Here is a 23501-nt window from a genome sequence, read left to right as displayed (position 1 = left end):
CAAAGAAACTGTCATTTGTTGAGAGCATCTAGCAGTCACTGTTACAAGTCAAATGTTAAGCAAACTTTGCCACCACACAGAAGCTTAATTTTTCTAATTGGTGTGTTTTTTCTAAATGGCAGGATGCTGAGGTAAGGTTGGAGAAGATTTCCCAGTTCCAGCAGATCTTAAGCACTGGATGACTTTGCAGTTTTAGTTTCTGAAATTACAGTGCTTTTAGAAGTATTTTCTTTTGGATTCTTAGGGAAGTCTAAGAAGCCTGGCCTGCATCCGCAGGGATACCTGTGTGGGAGGAGGCCTTGGAGTACTTCACCTTTGTGTTCCTCTTGCTTGGAGCAGTGACTCCCGGGGTACGTGTACCTCCAGCATGCTGGCTCCCATGGAAACCCTGCTGACTCCCTTCCTGGGAGCATCTCCGTGGATGGCCTTGCCAAGGGGATGCTCAGACCTGAGGCGCAGGGGCACATGTGGGATAATGCCACAGACACTCATGCTAACCAATGGACTCTGGGCATTCATGGATCTGGGGCTCCCTGGGAGCTGAGCTCTCCTAGGCCCATGTAGCTTTGTCCTTCCTTGATGAGAATGTTTTTAGGCTGATGTTCCTTCCCATGTGAGAAGCAAACAGGTTACCCCCAAAAATATATGGCCTCTTTCCAGCTGTCACTACTGTCAGGAATGCGGGAAGGCCACACCACAGCTCCAATGGATGCCAGTGAGAAATGGGTACCTAAGCACCCCAAGTGCCTTGGGAAATCCCAGACACTTATGAAATCGAGCAGCTCTCAGCCGTGCTTACACGTTCCAGCAGAGGCTGTCTCTCATTTGCAGGCTCCAGACTGTCTCTTTTGGGCATGGGAACAGCGCTGCTCCAAGGAGCGACGACACGTTCCTGGTGCATTGCAATGTAAAACCCTTGCTGCTCTGAAAGCACCCTTGGCCTCAAATATGGGGACACTGATCCCACTGAAGATAGGTTCCTACTTTGGGTGTCAAAATGTTTCCCAAGGATTGGGCTTCCTGTTCAAGCTTTTGCTGTTTTCCCTGGTTTGCGTTTTGCCACTCATTTTTTCCATTCTTTTGCTGCTAGCTATTTTTCATTAGTATCCCTGGTCAGCAGGAACCTACCCTGCTTCAATTTTACAAGAATTTTGACAATTGAAATTTACCCCATCGTGTGTTTCAAAGTGAATCACAACAATTCTTCATCTATTACAAGCTGTGAATTGCTGAGACATCTGACCCAAATTATGGCTTCAGCTGGCATGAGCAGGAATTTACTCAATGAAAATCAGTTCCTCCCGAAGAGTTTCTTTCATCCATGAAACATTTTTTTAAATGTAAGTTTGAAGATTAGTAAGGACTCTGTTATTAGTTACTACCAACTAAAGGTTGATTTCCTCCACTATTTTAAAAAAGAGATGGAAAATCAATTTCCCTGAAATTTCATTCATTTGTATCAATTCTAAAGGAAAACTTCAAAATAATAATCTTTGAATGACTTAAAATGAAAATGGGAGATTGCAGTCCAGCTCCCTCAGTTTATTTTCATCCTTCCTATTTCCCTTTCACTGTTACATTGCAATTTTTTAATGTCAGAAATGTTGCTGTCTACGCCTGTCTATGTCTGTGTTGCTGTTTCTTTGTCTACAAGATTCAAAATGTAAGAATTTGCCTTGGGATTTAATTTATTTTTTCCCCAGCTCAGAATTTGATCACAGCTGAATCATCTCAGTAATAGGTCTTGCATTTCACATCAGATTCCAGAGAGCTGACTATAGTTTATCAGCAGACAGATGCACCATCTCCATCCCAGGCTGTCTGAACCTGGGTAGTACCCATCTGCCCCATTCTGAGGAATTTTACTGGGACCTCACTTGCCTCTAGGCAGATGAAGTGCAGGTCTCTGATTTTAGCTCTAGGATGCCTTCTGCCAGCCTTTCCTTGGGAGCCAAAACCCCATATTCAAGCTCTTCCAGGTACTGAAACCAGTGGCACAGGCCACTCAGTGTTCTTCTTGGCTTGTCTCATTTCTGGGAGCTCCACCTATGCTTGGGAAATCTCACCTCATTGCTTATTTCCTCCAGGAAAAAGCAGTAAAAAACAATGCAAGGCCACTTTAATTTCCTGGGAAATTATACACAAAAGGACCCTGAGCTGTGCTGTACACACAGCCAGTCTCATTCCTGTCTGCAGCAGACACAGCAAGAGCTGTGATGGAGGCTGTGCTGCACTGACATGCCCTGTGGGGCAAACACAGTTCTGGGGTGCCTACTTGCACCCTCAGGGTCTGATTGTGTCCTGATTTCTGCTTTTACTGGCATCCCAGGGTCTCAGCAGTTTGTGCTGGGTTTCCACAGAGGAGTTTACATCTTTTTCAGACTCTGGGCTACGTGAGAGCAAACAAGTCCTAACACCACCTAGTAAAGTCTCATGAAAGCAGTGCTGTGAGATGCACCTTGTTAGCTGTCCTGACAGCTGCAGCCTTAAATAAGGCAGCTGCCATAAACACCGATGAAAATGCAGTAGGGGCTGCCACAGTGAGTGAGGCTGGGTGAGACTGGCTGCCAGAGTGACACTGAGTTGCTGGGAGGGCCACCCATGCCCAGAGGTGGAGTAACACCAGTGTCAATGTTTCACAGCCCTTTGCCTTCTCTTCAAGTCAGGATACCTTTGCAGTCAGAGGAACCCAGGAATTACAGGGAAGGAGACAAGTGACTACATACAGGTGACTACTGCCATTTTACACACCATATTTATATGTGCCTCCTCCTCTACCCTCCTGTCTGTTGCACTTGGCTTTAATCCATCTGCTCCAAACTCCAGCCACATGCCATCTGTCACCCTTTCACAGCATCAGTGACAAAGGTCTCCTTGTGCACCAGATCAGGTGCTCATCAATATTCTCCCTGCCTGTGTGTGATCAAAACATTCCACCTGACAGTTTGTCTGCCAAGGGTCAGCATCCAAACGACAGAGGTCGTGGTTGGAACAAAGGATGGCATTTGGTGGCACAACTTGCATTTCTCTCTTTCCAACTCACCTCAGAGTTTCTGAGTGCCTATCTCAATGTATGTGGTTATTCTCAAGCCTGTTTCGGAAAACCAGTTGCACTAAGCATGGGTTTAAATGCTATAAATTTACTTGATGCTGAAAAGACAAGGTTTAAAATTAATTTGCTCAAGCACATCTTTGTACCGACATGTCAGCGTTATGTTTTAGCCAAAAGCTAGTGCCATGTCTTACCTCAATCTCCAAGGCAAATTTCAAGCATGTTATTTAGGAGGGAAGGAATTTCTACATAAAAGAATTTCAGAGTCCCTCAAGAGCATTTGGTTCTGGGTGCATCAGAGAAACCTGCAACTGGCACTCCTGCCACCTACATGGGGCTTCTCTTGAAACGAGTTGTGAGAAGCCTGATTTTAATGGCAGGGCCTAAGGATGCTGCTTTAACTTCTCTTGTGATCAATGTTAATGAAGTGTTATTTGTGTCTACTTTGTGTATGAGTTGTGAGTTTTTGGTCTGAGTGACAACCACATTGGCAGAGGGTTACAGCTCTGAGTTTGGGAGCAGGGAATCAGGGATGGTTTTGCCCTCACCACACCCTGAGAAGGATATGCTCAGTTGGTTTTACGGGTGATCTGAAGATGGTATAGGAGTGATTTTTTCTGGATTTTGCCTTGTTTTGCATACCTGATCAATGTATTGTGGTGCACATCTGTATACCTAAAGCCTGGCAACTGGAAATGATACAGGCTAAAGAGTGAAAACTGTTGTGTGTGTACTGGGGATGGTGCTGGGGATTAGTGACTATCAACCATTTCAGATTCTGTAGTTTGTCTGAGGCTCAGCAATTGGCTCCTTTTCAGTTTCTGTAAAAAGTGTTTTGTGAACTATTCAAGGTGTGGGTCTCTCCTTTGTATAGTGCATGTTCCAAGAGCTGACAGATTTGTGTTTTGCCAGAGGTGCCCTTGGGTAGACACAGTTACACTGTCTGTTTTACTAAGTAAGGAAGGGAAATTTTCCTGAGTTGTGTTTTAGAACTTGCAGCTCTGTCTTGATTGTATTTCTGTTCAGGAAGTAATTCCAGGTTGTTTATTGGTGTTTTGAGTGTCTCTTTTGATCAATGTAATCTCTTCTTTAATTTTTATGTTTCTTCCATAGACGTTATCTCTTTTGGCAAATTGTTTAATGCCTGACCTTTTACTCTGGGGGAGTGATTTGAAACACTCTCAGCTAGATGCTACATGGAAAACGTTTGGAACTGCATCCTCTCTGATCACTAATTTAGCCTTGGCTGATGTTTGGTAACATCTCCTTTCCAAAGAAAGTTTAACTTACGGTGTTTTGGTGCCATGCTCTTTGTGGCCCATTTGACAGTTTTTATTGCAATGGTAAATAATTTATTTTCCATCTTTATTGTCCCTAACAAAGCTGTAGATAAGAATTTGAACTGATGCTTCATAGCTCATGTTTTATTTCAGACATTTTCCTCCCATGACTTTCTATGACTCACCCTGTATAAAGCATGTAATTGAGGTACGTTGGAATTTCTCCTGAAGAGATGGATTTCTTTTGAGGGATGGCTTCTTCTCCATTTGGGCAGTGCTGGGAAGTAGGAAAGTGATTAATAATTTTCTGTAAGCAGCACGTGGAAGTTTTGGGATCCTAACAGAACTAACACTATCAGTCTTTTGATGAACCTTAGGAGCTAGCAAGAGTGCAAAATAACAAAATCAGTCTTAAGGGAGGTGTGGTATGACAAAGTTTGGGGTAAGTGGTCTGGGCTTGAGCTCCCAAATTTTTGCACCAGCTCCTTTCTGCCTTTCCCTAGGCTAAAGTGTGGGACACAGAAGGCAAGTGGCAGTGTCAGGAGCCTGGGGGGGACCAGCTCTTCTTTGACCCACCATGTGAACTGACACACAGAGGAAACCATGGCAACCACCAAAATGCAGCTGAAATGGGAAGAGTGGATTTATTGCATTATCTCACTAACAACACCGGGCAGCTGAGACGCACAGGAACACAGGCTGGGCTAGGCCCAGTTCATCCTAGAGACGAAAGGCACACAGGAACAGAGGCTGGGCTAGGCTCAGTTCATCCTAAAAAGCTTTGTGCACACACAGTTTATCACAAGGCTGTGTGTTTCTCTCTCTCCCAGCAGGAGGCTGAAACATGTCTGTCAGAGTGTTATCTCTACACAGGAATTCTACTTTTCAAAGCAGGCAGAGGATGAACGACACTAGGCATAATAAATGTAATTTTTCCACACCTACTTCCTTAGCATTCCCAGCTGCAAGGTTCCAATTCCCAACTTCAAGCAAAACCATTCTGTCCTCACTAAATCTTCCAATTTTTACCTTATCTTCCCAGCACCTACATTTTGCAGAACATGTGTCCAGTGTTGACTCATCACATCTCACCAGGATGCTGGCAGTATCTCAGCTTTGGACATGCACGGGCTGGAGTGGAGCTGCCTCTCTCCGCACTGCCCCGTGACTCAGGCAGCTCCCAGTTCCCAGGGTGGCACTCAGCACTAATGGTTTGCCTCTTGAGATTCACAGGCTCTGTCACTTAGCCTCTTTATTCAGGCCATGTGAAAGACACTTGGGGAGAAGTTTTGCCACTTAGTTATCACCAGGCCTTTACCCTGAGGCTTGAGGAGAGTTGGACAAACATCCAGTGCAGAGTTTTGTCTATTCTTTTGGTGTCATCTTTAGGCCAAGACTCTGAGACTGCAAACTGTGTGGTTTGGCTGTGAACCCTCATCATTGCTCCTTTGTTCTCAGTAGGGTTTTGTCTCTGGAGTATTCAAATTTTGCCTAAAACACATGAGTTTCTTCCACCAGTTTGACTTCTATTGATGGTGGATGTCTTTTGATTATGAGCATCAAGCGTTCTCGGTCTGTATTCCAGGTGTTTTTGGAGTAATATCTGCATTTTTTTCCTGTGTTTAGTTATTCTAAATTACTTAGAAAATGAGGGTTTGGCCCTCACTGAGTCTCTTTTTAACTGAGGCTTAGTAAAGAATATTGTGAAATTGCCTTTGTGGTTTTTCCATTTTCCTTGTTCTTGGCTGCATCTGAGTGAGCAAAAGTGTTTGAAGCAGGTATCCGAAAAAATTGGAATCAGATGCAAGTTAAAGTTTTCACTCAAAAATATGCAAAGCCTGACATAGAGATTATTCAGACAATTTAGAAATTTCCAAGGGGACTAGAACAAGAAAACCTCAGCCCGACATCCTGAAGGCTGGGTGAGAGTAACCTCAGAATGATGCAATCTCAGCAAACCCACAAAGGACAAACAAGGTGGCCTGAAGATGGCAAAATCAAAACCAAAGGGGATAATTTTAAAAGGCGTAGAATGGAGATGGGAAGCTATCAATTTATTAAAGGAAATTTCCATTGGAAAGGTATTGGTGGGAAAAAATGAACAAATTATCCATGGAAGACAAAGAAGGTGAGTATTAGCTCAGATAGGTTTGTCAAGTATAAATAATGTTGAACTGGTTTGCTTTCCAACTGCAACAGGAATAACATATCTTGTGGAAAGGGCAAAAGCAAGAGTTTCCACGTCCCATGCATCTAGCCAGGCCTTCCTCCACACTATTTCATTTGCTACAACAATTTAGGGAAGCACAGTTTGGATGGCTGGTTCTCTGTCTTCTCTAATGTAGAACCATGAGGAAGCTCACAGTGCTCCATAGTAAATTCTGCATACTGAAAATATGCCTACTTCTTTTTGCTGCATTTCTGAAACCCCTTTCAGACAACACTTAAAGACAACACTTTCCCAATCACTGGTTCACACAAAACTGGTGGCACACACCAACACAGAGTAGTCCCTGGTGGCCACTGCTCAATGCAAAACATACAGAGGAGGTTTCTACAGAACCTCATCTCAGCCTGCTCTGTCTCTAGGTAAAAGCTCAGAGGCCCCTGGAGTCATAAATCATAGCTGGCAATGATCCAAGGGGAATCAATAAACTAACTGAAGAAGTTCAACTCATATCAACACTGTTTGTCAGGTGACAATAACACAAATACCATTCTTATAAAAGCAAGACTACAGACTCCAAGACATAAGAAATGACCATTCTGCTCTACTCAGTGCTTGGCAACAGCTCATCTGGAATATTCCTTGTGGTGGTCTGGCTTTCATCCCTGCAGATGGAGAAAGGCAAGGAAAAAGCAGCACAAATGACTAGTGATCTAGAAATACGACTTGTGAAGGAAGAGTGAAGGAACTGGGTTCTCAGACTGAAGGAAAAGAATATTTTAAAAGTAAAGAAGTTCTTTTATGTCCTTAAATATGTACAATGTTGCTTTACAAAGGAAATAAATAAGCTATTTCCCATCATCACAATGAAAAATAGTAGGCTTAATTTACTGCAAAGAACACTGAACATAAACATTAAGGAAAACATTACAATATTAAGGGTTGCAAGGTGGAGCCTTTGGTTTCCCTAAGGCTGTAAGTGTTTGAAACATGAATGTGTCAGGAAAGGATAAAATACACATCATACAGGTGATGGATTGATTGGTCAATCCAATTGGCTGGACACCAATGGATTGACTGGTCTCAGAAATCTCTTTACAGGCTTTATTTCTAGTAGCCTGTAAAGATAGCTAAGATAATATCTGATAGCAGATTTCAGCCAGTCCTTTTGTCCAGGTATCTCCAGTTAAAGAGACAGCATAATTTACAATGAGCAGTTTTTTTATAATACTGATTTGTAGAACTATTTTGCTTGAAAACTACATAGATGAGACTATAAACCTAGATTGTAGCTGCTATTTTATTTGCACATGGGCTAAATTACAGTTATGTCCTTACACTTTTGGTAACTTTGTCCATTTTTACCATTACAGATCTGCTTGTAAATCCTCACATGACTTGAAAACTTGACTGAACTCGAATAAGCATAGTACATCTGAGTAGATTTTTTAGTCAAAAAAATTTGTTGCCCCACTGCTCACACACATCTGTTTGTTTATGTGCATGCTGAAAAGCACAGACTCCACCACTGATTCCCTAGGGATTCCACTCAAGTCCTTTCCCCAATGAGAAAATCTTGTTTTCCATTATTCAACCCATTATTGATACACAAATTATGGTCCTTCTAACCCCTTGGCAATTTAATTCTTTTTGAAAAGCTTCAAAGGAATCCAACACACACAGTGACTTTTCTCTGCACAGTGTGATACCTTCCCCAGCATACCACATTCATCTCTGTGACTGCTAGTCTTAGTCTGTGCCATGACCCCATGAGGGGAAGTCAGGGCTGCTGATCTGTTTCCTGGATTAAAAATTAGTCACATCTATCATCTTCCATTCCTGTGGCATCACAGCTGAGGCATTATTCCTAGGTGGATTATATATCCAAGCAGTAGCTTCATGACTCAATAGCTGAGTTACAGCTATATTCAGAAACCTGGTCTGAACAGCTTCTGGCCCTGCTAACCAGACATTATTCCTACCAGCACTGCTGAAGTCTCATTTACTCATTCTTCAGTTTTAGGAAGATTTTGCCATGAAGGCAGGCTAAAGTCCAACATAATGAGCACCAAAACTTTCCTGCTGACCTTATTGCCAGGGCCTACTTCCTGTCTTACATCAATGTCATGTTTCTTACACCTCAATGGCATGTTTCTTACACCTCAATGGCATGTTTCTCCCCCAGACTGCTGGCTGGTTTCTTAGGGTAAAACACATCCTGCCGGGTCTGACAGCTCCAGAGAGTCTGGAGAGTCTGACACAGCTCCATACCTTGGGTCAAGCCAGCAGTGAGGCTGGAAATGCATTCCCAGCAGGCAGGGGCACACAGAGCACTCCAAGTCACTGAAATCCCTCCCTTTGCCCTCCTCTGGATCCTCCTCTGGGCATCTTGTCACAAGGCATGAATAATTCCAAACTGCTTTTCCCATAGTGTGTCCTGGAGCTCAGGACAGGGATCCCTGCAGATCAGGAGGTGTGGAGAGCTGCTCCCAGTGACGCTCTGTGATGGGTTTAAATCTGGACACGGGGACTGAAGTCCTCTGGGCACAGCCCCAGGAGGAGCCTGGGGAAGTTCCTCCCTCATTCCTTGGTTTGGATTCCACTTGCCCTTGGGCCTCTGTGATCCTCAGGCCTCTGGAGATGGACCTTTGGTGCTCTGATGGTCCCTGTGACGGGCCTGGGAGGACCTGGGCAGGGTGTTATACATCCCCACCCTCTGTGCTCCTCTCTGGGTGGGCAAATGAGCTTTCATCACATAACCTAACTATTTCCTCCTTCTGATGTGTTTAAAAACATTTAATACTAGCTTTTGCCTCTGGTGACTTGCTCTTGAAAATCTTTTATCTGATCCAACCATCCAACCTTTTTATGTTTTCATGTTTACCTTTACATTGTCTTGCTTGAAATAACCTTTTCTCGTCTTTTACTTCTTTTTTTTTTTTTTTGTAAACTTCTGTTAGCTTCTGCTGGTTAACCAAACTGACTTATTTGCCTTATCAGGGGTCTTTCAGAGTTTTCATTCATTCCAGACATGCATTTACTCTCAATGTCTAAAATGGTGTCCTTAAAGAACCTCTGGATTTCAATAAGCATATTATCCCCAGTTCCTTTTTAATTCCTTATCAAACAGCATCTTCATTTTTTCACGAATCTCTTCTAAAAATACAAAATAAGTCAAATTTTGTGGGATTTGTGTATGTGTTTGTCTTTTTTGTTCCTGCCAGAAGGCTGGATTTAATACATTATGAGCCCTTGTGTGGGGTTCTATGTAAATGGTTACACACTGAGCCACATGCCCTGCTGTGTCTTTGCTGCAGGTCCTCTAAGGTCATGCATACAGCCTGACTTTAATCACTTTAATTAGTTTGTGACACCACTGAAGAGGATGGTCTCCCCTCTTCTCCCTGCTGCTGCTCCTTCCCCTCTGGATCAGGAAACAGAACTCAATAAAACTGTGTGACACTTCAAAGCTCCATTTGAAGCCTGCTGCCTTTCGCTTTGGGAACAGCGTGTAGAGCAGGGAGTTCAGCTGAGCAAAGCTCCAGCTCAGCTTCCTTTCAGGTTTGGCTGGGGCTGAAAGTGCTGCCAAGAGCAAAACTTCAACAATTTGTCTTGGGCTCAGCTCTCATCCAGTTTCTTGTCCCAGCTTACTGCAGCCCCACTGGGCAGCGTGTCCTTTGATTCCTCACTTGCCACGCTTGAGCAAGAGGCCTTCACTTGGCTCCTGAGAAAGCCAGCACAAAAGTAGAGGAGGATTTCCAGGAAGAAGTTCACCACCTGTTGGAGGAGCAGCCTTTTGCACTCTTCTGCAGGTCCAGGGAAGGGTTTTGGCCTCTGCAGCTGGTAATATTTTTGCAAAGAGAAGGAGATTAAAAACATCAAGCTTCTTGCCACCTTTGCCAAGAGCACTTGAAAACAACTTCAAAGAAGAACATCCCCCCTCCATGCACAGAGTGCAAAACATCCCTTTGTAGGGAGTCAAACCAGGCCAATGAAATGGGGGAGAGACATCTTCTTTGATCATTTGTTGCTCAGACAAGCTCGTGGGTAACAGTTTCTAGGTTAATTAAATGTTACTTTGTACTGACAAACTGGGCTTGTGCTGAAATCTCAGGATTTGTTTGTGTGGCTGAAAGCTTGTACTCCCTCATAGTCACGGCACAAACCACAAACCTTCCAGCCTAGTAACATGCAAACATAATAGCAAACAGCAAGATACAAGACCTGACCTCTTGGCTTGGGTACCGGCTTTGGGGAATGAGCTTCCCATGTCAAGAGCTGGTTATCTTCTCAAAATCCATTTCTTTTCTTTCAGGAAAGAAGCATGCACACAGTTTTTATAAACTTTCCCATTTTTGTTTTCTTTTTCATTTTTTTTCAACTGCTCCCTGACCAGACTGGCTCAGTTAACTTGCTTTCTCTGCAAAAAGGAAGAAATGAGGAGGAAGGAGAAAACAAGTCCTGCCTACTCCTTTTATGATTAGGGGTAGGAAAAACTAGCATGTTATAGATGGAGAGCGCTGGTTGCTCTGTGGGTTTCCCACTGCTTTCCCATGTTTGTTCATCAAGTCTTGCAAAGCTGAGTTATAGCACAAAAATCCCACTGTCATGGGAGAAGCGTTGTTTCCATGTGGTGCTACTTATCTCAGTCTATCTGAAATAGCTCCTGTCACAGCAGAACAATTAAAGCAGAAGTTCAGCCGTTTCTTGGGCAGCCCTTCTTTACCTGTACTCTCTTCTGGGAAGTTCTTCCAAAGATTTCAAAAGGCTTCAGCTGCAGGAAAGAACAGAGCTCAAAGCTACCCTGTGGTGCTATGGGTGTCAAGCCCCTGGTGACAAGCCCAATGCTACCTCTGGAAAAGTGTCCTTTCTGCAGGGACACCACAGACAGCACCAGGTGCTGCAATGCAGATACTGACTAATGTTGGGCATCACCTCCAGAACAGATCCAAACAGCCAGGTATCTGTATTTGCTTCCAAATGGACATCAGGGTCCTAATTTATAGTGTGTGCATATGGTGGAGCACATGCAAAGTGACCTAGTAAATGCAGGGCAGTCCTGCTCACAGAATTGCCAGCTGCACTGTACAAAATCACACATCAGGCTTCTTCTTTATACAAAGGTGTTGGTTCTAAAATAATTACATTTTAAAAATACCCATGGCTTTTTACTTGTTTGAACCCTTGAATAAAAAACAAGTAACAATTTCAAGTTACTCTCCAGTTCATGACAGCTAGAATCTGAATCACTACTTTTAATCAGTTCTGGGATTGTCCTGTGTTTGCTGGGCTGTGGGAGTCAGGCTCTAAGAGACCCTCTGGTAGCATGATAATTACAATAAAATGCCTTGGTTCCATGGAGCACACCCTTGGCAGTGGAAGGGCAGATCTGTTTGTGAATTTCTTTCTAAATAGCTGTTGGATTTAATTCTCTTCTGCTTCAGTTATTTACATTCAGGCAATGTGGGCCTCTCCAGGGATGGGCTCAAGCCTCTCCCACCAGCACAGATAGTCTGGCTTTCAGCCTGAACAGCAAGGGCCATGGGAAACCCTGGAAGGGGTTTGGCCCCACCACAACACAACATTTCTGTTGTCTTTACTCTTGGGAAGGTGCAGAAAGCTGACAGTGCAGCTTTCACACAGGACCTTTTCTGACAGGGCCACTCTCTTTTAAAGCATCTGGGAGCTTTGGGACACTTTTGAGCTGGCATTTGCAGAGACAAGAACTGCAAGTCAGCTTATAATTCACTGTGTGGGGAATGAAAGCCTGCCAATGCTGTGACCACCATGTGTGTTTTTGCATTGAGACACTGAGCTCAGGACATGGGTTTCAGGGGAGGTGAAGAGCTGGTAATTTTTACCATAAAGCTGATAAAGGTAAAATGTAGGCTGTGAGCATGTGGCCAACCTCAAAAACCAGCACTCAGTTACAAAGCACCTGTGCCCTGCCTCTCTGAGGTTTCTATCAGGGCGGTTTTATTCCAAGGTAATAATTTTAAGTATCTTTCACATAGTCAGGACCCTTGGGCAGAGGCAGTGCAAATGCAGCTCTCCAGAGTGGAGGAAAAGAGAATAGGATAGAGGAAGTATAACTCAGGAGGCCAGCAGAGCTCCAGTCTGTGTTCCCAGAATTATTCTTGCTTTTCATCCAAAGACTGGAGTGCAATGTGTAAGCAGACCTGCCCTCTGCCCTGAAAGCACTCTCATCCCTCAGCTACAGGCTCTTTCTTGCTGATATTCTCTGATGTGGGTTTGAACATCCTCCAGCTGAGAAAAGCTTAAAAGGCGTGTGTCACATTTCCTGAGCACATGTTCAAACCACTAATGTAAAGTTTAAGCATTACCACCAATGCCCTTTTTTTTTTTTTTTCCTGCTTTTGAAGGATGCAAAGAACTTGTTTGGTTCTGAAAGGCAACACATTGGCACTGAACCTCAAAAGAGGACCCAGATTTGGGTACCACAGTCTGGAGGAAGGGACTAGGTCCTGACCTTTCTCAATATGTCTCTTGAAGGCAAATTGTAGAGGCACCCTAACCCATAGTATGCCTGGTTTCCAATCCTCTTTAAAGGGTGCCAAACCTGATCTCTCTCCTGTATCAAAAGCATGAATTTCAGGTTCTGGTTTCCATGTCAGTAGCCCTGAATGGCTGCTGCAGCCTTGCAGTCCCACAGCACACTCAGGACTTCAGAGACAGCGCTGCAGGCAGGCTATGGTGGGACAAGGATCCACTTTCAGCTTCCCAGGTTCCATGGTGGACCATTCAAGGATTCACTTTCAGCTTCCCAGGTTCCATGGTGGACCATTCAAGGATCACTTTCAGCTTCCCAGGTTCCATGGTGGACCATTCAAGGATCACTTTCATCTTCCCAGGTTCCATGGTGGACCATTCAAGGATCACTTTCAGCTTCCCAGGTTCCATGGTGGACCATTCAAGGATCACTTTCATCTTCCCAGGTTCCATGGTGGACCATTCAAGGATCACTTTCAGCTTCTCAGCTTCACAGAGCAGCCCCCTGATGGCTTCCCCACGGCATCCAATGCAGGCTAAAGCTTGGCTTTGAACTTTGGAAATATTCCCTCTTGCTGCTAGGGAATCATAATAGAGCATTTAAAAGGAAATAAAGAGTGATTTACAGCCTTCAAAATTATGCTGTTGAAATTTAATAGCGATTATGCTTCTGGTGTCAGATACTTCATGATTATAACGCCACGAGAAAAATGCATGTTTTATGAAATTATGCATTTTAATAGATTGTTATTGCATAGCAAAATTCTGATTAGTTTCTTTTTTAATAACTCACCTAAGAATTTTCCACACAGATTGAAGAGGCTAACCTCACCTGGCAGTCATGAAAGAGAAAGCATGTTTTTAATGCAAAGCAGTCTTGTCTGAAGACTTACTTTCAGAACACTGTTCTTGTAGGAAAAAACAAGTACCATGGCTAAGAAAACCTTATGTATTGTCATTCTAAATATAAATCTGCTTTCTGGAGGAATACTGAGTAATTTGTTCTGATCTTCAGGATGAAATTATAGTTTTACTTCAGCTCAAAACAGTACTCAATGCTTTCATGGTCCAAGATAAGACAATCTTCTTGCCCATTGCAGACAGAATGAATTTTTCTAAACCAACATTAGAAAAATTATTGGTTTTTTATTTCAGGAAATTTTAAGAATCATGTTTCTCTTTAGATTGAGTACTTGATGATGTTAAAAGAAGAAAATATAACAGATGAATGGTTATCTTGTCAAAGTGTGGTTTATTCTCTGAGTATAACCAAAGTGTGGTTTATTCTCTGAGTATGACATCACATCCAAATAACTTTTCAGATTCCCTGAGCAATGTATCAAGCCAGTCAAGGCCCCAAAAAATTCAAGTGTATTCACCAAACAGGTCACCATAGCACTGGGATCATGCTGTGAAGATGGTAAAATCTATGTTTTACTACAAATTTCTGTGCGACTGTTAATTGCAGAGCCTCCCCTGCTTTTTTTCCTGAAGCTGATGCCTGCCCAAGCAATGCTGCTCCATGATCAGCCAGACTGATAAAGCCTGGTTCCATGTGGATCCAGCTTCTCACTTGAGCCCATGCTGCAGACTTTCCAGAGGGCCCCCATCTCCTCCTCCTCCTCTTCCTCTCTTCTCCCATGCTGCAGGCTTTGTGCTCAGCTCTCCCCCACTGCCTTCTCCTGCCAATGCCCTCAGCACCCCAAACCGCTGGGGCAGCCGGCAGGAGCTGCAGGCTTTGCAGCAAGCAGGGTGAGGATAAAGCTGTTAGTCTGGTGCAGAAGCAGAGATGCTGTCCATCAACATCCCTTCAGGAGCTGCACTGAGCCAGGCACACTCGGATCCAGAATGTCCAAGTCTGCCTTTCCATGAGGGATGCCCTTCCTCACGCTAGAGAGTGAGGGCAGGCTGATATCACACCTTCCCCAGCACCAGCCAGAGCCTGGGTGAGTTTGTCTGTGAGGGACACTGCACTTCGTTCACAGCATGTTTTGTCCTCAGAAATATTTCACAACTAAGAAAGGAGAAAAAGTATTCATGCCATGAGCTCTGTCTGCAAACTCTCTCCCCCTTCTTGGCAGTGGAATTTACTAGTGGTGCTTTGGCACCATCATGCTCTCCCAGGATGAAAAGATCAGTTGTTTTAGTTGTTTCCAATTAATATACAATTTTAAATAAATTTTCCACATAAATTAGATTTTTACACTCTACAGTAGTGCCAGATGGACAGAGCCATCTGTCAGAAATTAACACTCACTGAAGGACAGCTAGTAATAAAAAAATAACAATAATGTAACATTCCAAAAAAATTTTTGCTTTGCACATTGGTTGAACAAACAATTGCATGTAAAGCTGTTCTTACTTTTAAAGATCATCATTTGTGAATACTTATATAATACTTTACTGAATTTGAAACAAGAGATTGTTGGATGATTAACCCAACAGCTTGGGGACATTTCTGAGGGTACCTGATCTGGGGTGATGCTGCATAAAGAAACTGAAGAACTAGAAACCATACAGCCATCATAAAGCCATAGGCAAGTCATGGATTGCTGCAGGAAACACTGAAGCCCTGAATAAAGTGTCTTTTCCTTTGAACCGAGAAGAAGAACCTGGATAAAAGTTAGCAAAAGCATTGTTTAAATGATGGGCATTGCCAACCCCAGGCTCTCTCCTGGAGTTCTTGTCTGTATTTTTCTCCTTGCTCCACCACCAGCCAGAGCTTTGCACCAAGGCAGCACAAGTCCAAGCCCTGCACTGATCCCCCTTGGACCCAGGGCTGAGGGAGAGGCCCTTTGGCTGCCCCAGCCCACTCTGGGGCCACTCTCCTTGGGCCATGCAGCCCCTCCTGCCATGGGGCTGCTCCCCCAGGGCTCCCCTTGCATCTTGCCAGCCCTGCAGAGGTGCCTGGAGCCCTGCAGAGGTGCCCACCCAGCAAGGCAGCAGCCACAGGGGTGGCTTTCCCAGATAACTGGGAAAGTTATCCTCTGTGAAGGAGAAAGGCAAAAGGAAAACCCCAGCTTTCCAAAAGCTCAGCCTGCCTTTTCAGTGTGAGCAGCCCAGGGCAAGATCTCCTGGCACCAATGTGCTAAAGCAGGTTTGGCTGGTGAGGTGCAGGGACTCGTGCAGCCTCTGCATGGTGTTACACTTTAAGTGTAAGTTTAAGTTACACTGCACTGGAGATGGGACTTGCTGAACCAAGCTGTCCTTTCCTTCCCACATTTCTACCACTTAAATCTATCAATGTCAAATTTGCCAAATTTTTTTTCACTGCAAAGGTCAAACTGTGATTAGACAACTGACAGAAAACTGCCATTAAAAGACTGAGATTTCAGGGTGCTAAAAAAAGAGAAAGCTATCTAAACTTATTTTAAAAGACTATTTCAATAAATTAAACATTTTCAAACTGGTTGCATCTAATGCAATTCCCCTTAGGTATTTCCACCACTGGTAGAAACTACCTGAGAGCTGGCTGGGGTTACCTGAGAATTTGGGGTGGGTGACCAAGGTCCCACAAAACTGACCAAGGGCAAATGGAGAGATGAGTTTAATAAAGGAGGGACAGAGAGGCAAGACAACTGCAGTCCAGTTGGCTGAACTTTAGTACCCATAAAAACACTGTAAGAACAAACCAGGCAACTTGCAAATACACAAAAGGTGCCAATCAGATGAGTGATGGCAAATAGAGATTAAGGAGGAGCTAACATTTCAAACCTCTGCAGGTTCCTTCTGTGAGAGGATAAAAATGGAAACTGTCATTCTGCATAAGCAATAGATATGCTTTGACTACAGTAAAGCTTTAGGGTTATCTTACATGAGGGGTTATAGGGGGAGTCTACATGACACCATTATAAGGACAGTTCAGAGCTGGTTAGAAAATTTGCTTCTAAGAGTCATTGTCACTAAATTTCTTGTCAAACTAGAAGGGTGCATTAAGTATGGATTTCACTGATGCCAGGCTATGGTACTACACTCTCTCTTCATTAACAGATACTGAGCTCCTGAAATGCTATTGATAAATTTGAAGATGATGGACAGGGTAGAAGGACCTCTAGTATACAGGAAACAGCCTAGGAATTCAAAATGGTCTAGCCAAACTGGAGAAAGTATCTGGAAAACAGAAGGCAGTTTGATAAGGACAAGAAAAAGTGCAAAGCTGACACGGGCTTCTGGAAGAGCAGACATTTAACAAGGCAACACTTTGGCTATGCAATTGTTCTGTTGAATTTAGGTGTCAGTGTGTGTCACAGTGACTTGTTGCTAAGGAAGGGGAGCATCATCCTGGGTCACACCGTGCAGCGGTGACATATGTGAAAATATGAAGTTATACTCCCCCACACTTGGCACCAGTCCAGTCTCAGCACAAATGAGTCATTTTGGATGCTCCAGTTTGAGCAAGTGTTGAGCAGCAGCCTGGAGGAAAGCAGCAAGAGCAACTCATCATGATGTAGAAAAGGATGGAGAGAATTGGGGCTGCTCCTGACAGGGAAGAGAAAAATGAGAATAGATACAATAAGGTTTCACAATTAAAACCAGCAGCTGGAAAGGAGGTGGAAGAGTTCAGCAAGTCTGCTGGGATAGGAAAGCAAATCGTATTAAATTGCAGAGAAGAGAGCTGGACCCAAATGCCTCCCAGAAATGGGAGCAAAGCCCCGGCAGGACCACACTGGGGGGCTGGGGATCACCACACCAAAGGTTTTCCACAAACACAGCGGGGAATCATCTACCACAAGCAATTTAATCTTGGGCAACCTGAATGAGAGATGGGTGGTGGACCTCCCAGACGTCACATGGTGTAACACTGCTATCCCTCCAAATGCCTGCGAGGGCAGCAGGGCTGGTGAAGAGCCTGGAACACGAGTCCTGTGAAGAACAGCTGGGGGAGCTAGGGCTGTTTAACCTGGAAAAAAGGAGGCTCAGGGGGGGCATTATCACTCTGCACAGCTGCAGTCAGGTGGGGTCAGTCCCTTCTCCCAGGCAGCCAGGGACAGAATGAGAGGACACAGTCTCAAACTGCACCAGGGGAAGTTCACTCTGGACCTCAGAAAAAATTCTTCACTGAAAGAGAGACTGGGCACTGGAATGGGCTGCCCAGGGAGGTGGTGGAGTCCCCATCCCTGGAGATGTTTAAAAAAAAAAGACTGGATGTGGCATTCAGTGCCATGGTTTAGTTGCCAAGGTGGTGTTAGGTCATAGGTTGGATTTGATGATCTCAAAGATCTTTTCCAACTCCATCAGACAGATAGAGCAGAGGTCACTAAGGTCTTTCTGCTATCAAAAGGAAGTCAAGTAGTATGGTTTCTGCTATAAAGATGAGGAATCTCAGGCATAGATCCTTGCTTGGATGAAAGTTCAACATTTGGTCAAGCACAGAGCTGGGCAAGAAGGCCAGTGGACTCTCATACAGAACATGCAACCCCATCACCAGGGTTCTGGCAGAGCAATTGCCCAGCTTTGGATAAAATGATCAATCAGGGCTTATTTTTGTGCCAATGTCATGTTGCTCAGAAAAATATTCAAGAAAAACATGGATTTTTGTTTATAGAACAGATTAGAAAAGGTTTAATTCCTTTCATGAGGCGTAGACGTAAGAGAAACTTGAAAGATTTCATAGTCTTTCATTTACATGTAAAATTGATGTGCCCCTTTTACTCTTTAAGGGGGTCTTTTCCTAGAGGTACATTTCATCCTAGAGTTACATGCTGCAGAAGGTGAGGTATTTGTCTGCCATGCCCAAAGGAAGAGGGCAGCTAAAATAAGACCTAATTCTTCTGATCTATAGATGGGAGGCCTGAAGAAGCTTTGATTTACTCTGAAAAATCTCAGAAGGGCCAAAACAGAGAGTCACTCCTAAAACATTCCTACAAAGCATTACCAAAGCTTGTGATGAAAAGTACCCCATGGCAATGGCTGTACCAGCACCAGCACCTGACTGTGCTGTATCACTGAACCCAGCACATCAAGGGTTGCAGCTATCCCACATCACACCTGGACACTGTGACCAGTATTACTCCCACAGTCAAGAAGGATATTAAAAATTGGGGGCAGCCCAGCAGGTTTGGGAATGGGGAGGGTAAGTGCCCCAAGATGGTTATAGGATTGGAGACCTTGACATATGAAGAAAGGCTGAAGGGATTGGGTTCTTTCAGCCTGGTGAAGTGAGGGCTCAGGGGGATTCCATTCCTGGCTGCCAGTGTTAGATACTGAGAGATGAAGAAGGCATTCTCTTCACCAGGATTCACTGTGATGGGCACTTCAGTCATTTCAGGGCAAATTTTGTCTCCAGGCACAAAACAAACTTCTCCTGTGAGAGCAGTCAAAGGCTGGGACAGGCTGCTCTTTCCCTAGATGGAACATGCAGGGCTTTGTTTGGCAATGCCCTAGATCACCTAAGGCCCTGCTTCCCACTCATTCAGGTCCAACCACACTTTCTGGCTCTGGTCAAGCTGGGCTTTCCCCCCACCTGAGTTTTTGTTTCTCTCAGTATAGCAAAATGCTGGAGAGCCCAAGGCACATTGTCTTTTACCCCTGTTTTACCTCTCCTCCTATGAGGTACAGCTCTGCACTAGCAATAGCCAGCATCAAAAGGGCATCTTTAGCATCCTGTCAGCTACACCCTTGCAAAAAAAACATAAACACAGACACAGTAGCTACAGTGCCCATTTCAGCACACACCTTCCTGCTCCTGGACAGACAGCAACAATAGGGCTAGGTCTGCATTCCTTGGTAAGGACTAGTGATGGCACTCTGGCACATCAGGAGCTGCCAGGGCCCAGATGCTCTCCAGTGACAAAAACAACCCAGCATGGAAAGGTCATATAAAATATAAATATAAAAAATATATAAATTTCAAAATTTCTTCACTGTTCCAGTTAGAGACAGTTGGGGGAAAAAGAAGTAGATGTTCTCTTTTTTCTTTGCTATTTTTGTCTTTTCCAGAGTGACTTTTTAGACTCTCACCTTCTGACTTCATTCTGAAATGCTGCTTAAGTATAAATTAAGCTGCATCTGGCCTGAGATTTCTCTCTCAGATAAAGATGAGGTTAGCTAAAAAAACTCTGGTCATGGAAAAACTCATGTCAAGAAAATCAAGATGTGTTTGTAAAAAAAATTTTAAAAACCCAGCAGCTTGACTCCTATTCCTTTTTTTAGTGAACAGAATAATCTTATAAATTTAACTGAAGATCAGATAAACAAAACTTCTGCTTAGGGCTAGACAGCATGGACATTTATCTCCAGATACAATTTGAGCGCATCTTCTTAATCTCTGCTTTTGTTCCACTGCATGGACTGCCAGCACCCTCCTCCCACAGACTCTCCCCAAGTTACAACAGCTGAGACCTGCCTCCCTCACCACTTTCTTGAGCAGTTCCAAGTCTCCTTAAGAATGTGAAGTTTGATCCATCTCCCATTGACTTCAGTGAGAGCTCGGTCAGATGCAGAGGTATTTTTGCAAGCTTTGAAAAAATAAATATCTGTGCAGAGGAAGGATGCTCAAAGATAGACGGCTCAGCGGGCAACCCTCATCTCCATGGGGGAACCCTCCACTTGCCAGGCTACACCAAACACACAGACCAGGTCTTGGGTGCAAGGGTGGGAGATGCCAGAGGATGCTCACATCCCTCCTGCTGTCCCCAGCTCGGGCAGCACAACAGCTCCAGCTGCCCCACGAGCCCATGTTGCCAAAACCCATCAGACCTCAGCCACTGCCTTATCCAGCAGCAGCAGCTCGTGTTCAACACTTTCCAACTGCAGTACCACTTACAGTAGAGATTGGGAGAAATCCTTCCCTCACACAGCTTGGAACCCAGGCTGCCATGTTGTCTTGAACTGAAGAACACCCTTCCTGAAACAGCCCACAGAGCAAGGGCAGCAATTTGTGCAGGACTCACAAAACCTGGGCTGGTTACAGCAGAGGCACAGTGGGAGCTGTGCCATTGCTTCTCCTGGAGTGTTTGGTTATGAGCTTTGTCAACTGAAACATTTGTACATAACAGATGCTGTTACCATTTTGCCTGTAGTTTGTGACAGAGGTAACTCAGTAGGTGACTGTGGGAATCCATAAAATTAAAGGGTGTGACTGTGGTCACAAGGGTTTGCAGGTGAAGAGAGGCAAGAATGTTGATTTCATGATCAGAAGACTTGATTTATTCTTTTATGATATATATATTACATTATGACTATACTAAAAAGAAATAGAAAATTTTTCTGAAGGCTAGCTAAGCTAAGAATAGAAAAGAATGATAACAAAGGTAGCTGGCTCAGATTGAGAGCGAGACCCAGCTCTGCTGTGAGTGGTCAGTAAAATTAAACATCCACAGGAGACCAATCACAGATCCACCTGTTGCATTCCACAGCAGCAGATAACCATTGTTTACACTTTGTTGCTGAAACTTCTCAGCTTCAGCAGGAAAAATCCTAACGAAAGGATTTTAATGAAAAGATGTCTGTGACAAAAGGGTTTTGGGAGAGCTGCAAAAGGCAGCTGTGATTGGTCAAAAAACTTATAAAGTAAGTTGTAACATTAACTGCTTAGTCTGCTCATATCCTGAGATATGAGCTGATGTCATCTTCCCATTGTCATAACCACGTAATGAGACTAATGCTGGAAAATAAAACAGCTCAAGGCATGTTCCTAGCAGTTCCATCCTGTTTGTAATTTGTACATAGCCCCTGGCCAGAGATAGGTGATGTGCAAACTGGCTTACAAATAACGATTTGCATTTAAAACACAGAAAAGGGGCTTTTGGATATGGGCAAGCAGCTCAGGACCGACCAGCAAAGGCAGGGCTGTGTGTGATGTTTCGCACATCACAGCCGCTGCTGCGGTCGGCGGCGCGGCCGCGCTCCCACACTGACACCTAGCGCCAGCCAGCCCTGCCCTGCCCTGCCCGGCTCCTGCTCCTCGCACTCACACTCGGGACGGCTTTCTCCAAGCCTTGGGCAGCTCTTTGGGTTCCTGCAGTTTGGATTCGTTTTTTTCTTTAAATGAACATGAGACTGCTCGTGTAGTCTCCATAAAGTAGATTTACACCTGCCACAACATACCTGCTTTCCACTTAAATAGAATTATTTTCACCCCCATCAGCCCAGTGCTTTGCAGTTGGCTTGGAAATAATGCATCCCACTGCCCTGCTGCCTGTCTGATGGACAGAACCCTGAGCCCATTCCAGAGCTATGTGCTTACAGACAACAACCAAGTCAGTTCATTTCAGAACAGCTTGAAAGCAGCATTTGGTTACATAGCAGCTCTGCAAACAGCAAACCATTCCCTACAATGCAGAAATGTGCTTTCACCCTGAAAGCAGTTGTGAGGCTAGACTGCATTTCCAGACCACCCATTAACAGCACATATCTTACTGACAGATTCTTTGAAACACCAGCTCTTTGGACTGTGGTCATAAAGAAAAATAAATTTTACCAGTAGAAAATATGCATGAGTTCAATACTTATTCATCATAGCAGAGCTAAAGGGCTCACTCTTCAAAATCTTATAACAGTTCTGGAGACAAATGAAAAGTAGTTGAAGTCTCAGCCCACAAATCCCAGGGGATAGTTTTCCCTGCCCACACAGATCAGGAGCCCAGACAAGCCTCTGTGGCCCAGGCACTAAGATGCCAAAACTCCACTTTCTGCTGCAAGAGTTTAGCAGAAAAATAAACACCTTTTACCAAAAAAGGGACTTCATAGCACTGCAGTTTTCAGTTGTGTGAAGTTACAGTCACAGGACCAGGAAAGTAATTTCTCCCTTTTTAAAAACTTACTAGAGGAAAAAAGAAATCTGAGAAGTTTAGGTTTGTAGAGTTCTTAGTTTGATGTTTAACACAATGTTTTATTCTTTCTGTCATTTAGGTCTTTGTCATATACAGAGCAGATATTAGATCACTCAAGTCTAAAGTTTCGTTACTGGCTTCACTCACTGCAGAATATGAGGCCCTGGCTAATTCTTTAATGAGATTTAAACACAACTACTAGAATTAGAATATATTTTTGTTTGACGTTTATAATAAAATAACTTGGGCTCCACAAGCTTTGAAAAAGGTATCTCAAAGTGTTTATAGAGAATACATTTTCATATCAATCAAAATGACAGGATTGAGAAAATTATTTAAATTATCGTCTCTTAAATCCACCAAGAACCAAACACATCACCTTAGAAACCTGGGGGTAGGGAGGTCCATCTGTCACCTTTGTGAAAAGGCAGATGTGCCTCTATTTACCTTTTTAACTTAAACAATTCAGCATAGGATTCTCACCCCTAAATTTCAACAAGCTGAGCTCCACTTGACAAGACACCTCCAGCATGTCTTCTCTTTGATGTAGCAGTACCAGGCTGCCCACCAGTGCACCTGACTGACAGCTGCCCTTGGCAGCAGGTCAGCTCCCAAACAGGGCAGCAGAACAGCTGCTGACGTCAAACCTGAAAAGCTACCATTTTCTTCTCCTCATTTCCCTGCCCCTTCCAAAGAATCCAACCAACACACCCTCCTGC

Source organism: Zonotrichia leucophrys, chromosome 3, assembly GCF_028769735.1.
Source record: "Zonotrichia leucophrys gambelii isolate GWCS_2022_RI chromosome 3, RI_Zleu_2.0, whole genome shotgun sequence".
Taxonomy (NCBI): domain Eukaryota; kingdom Metazoa; phylum Chordata; class Aves; order Passeriformes; family Passerellidae; genus Zonotrichia; species Zonotrichia leucophrys.
This window is presented reverse-complemented; position numbering follows the sequence as displayed.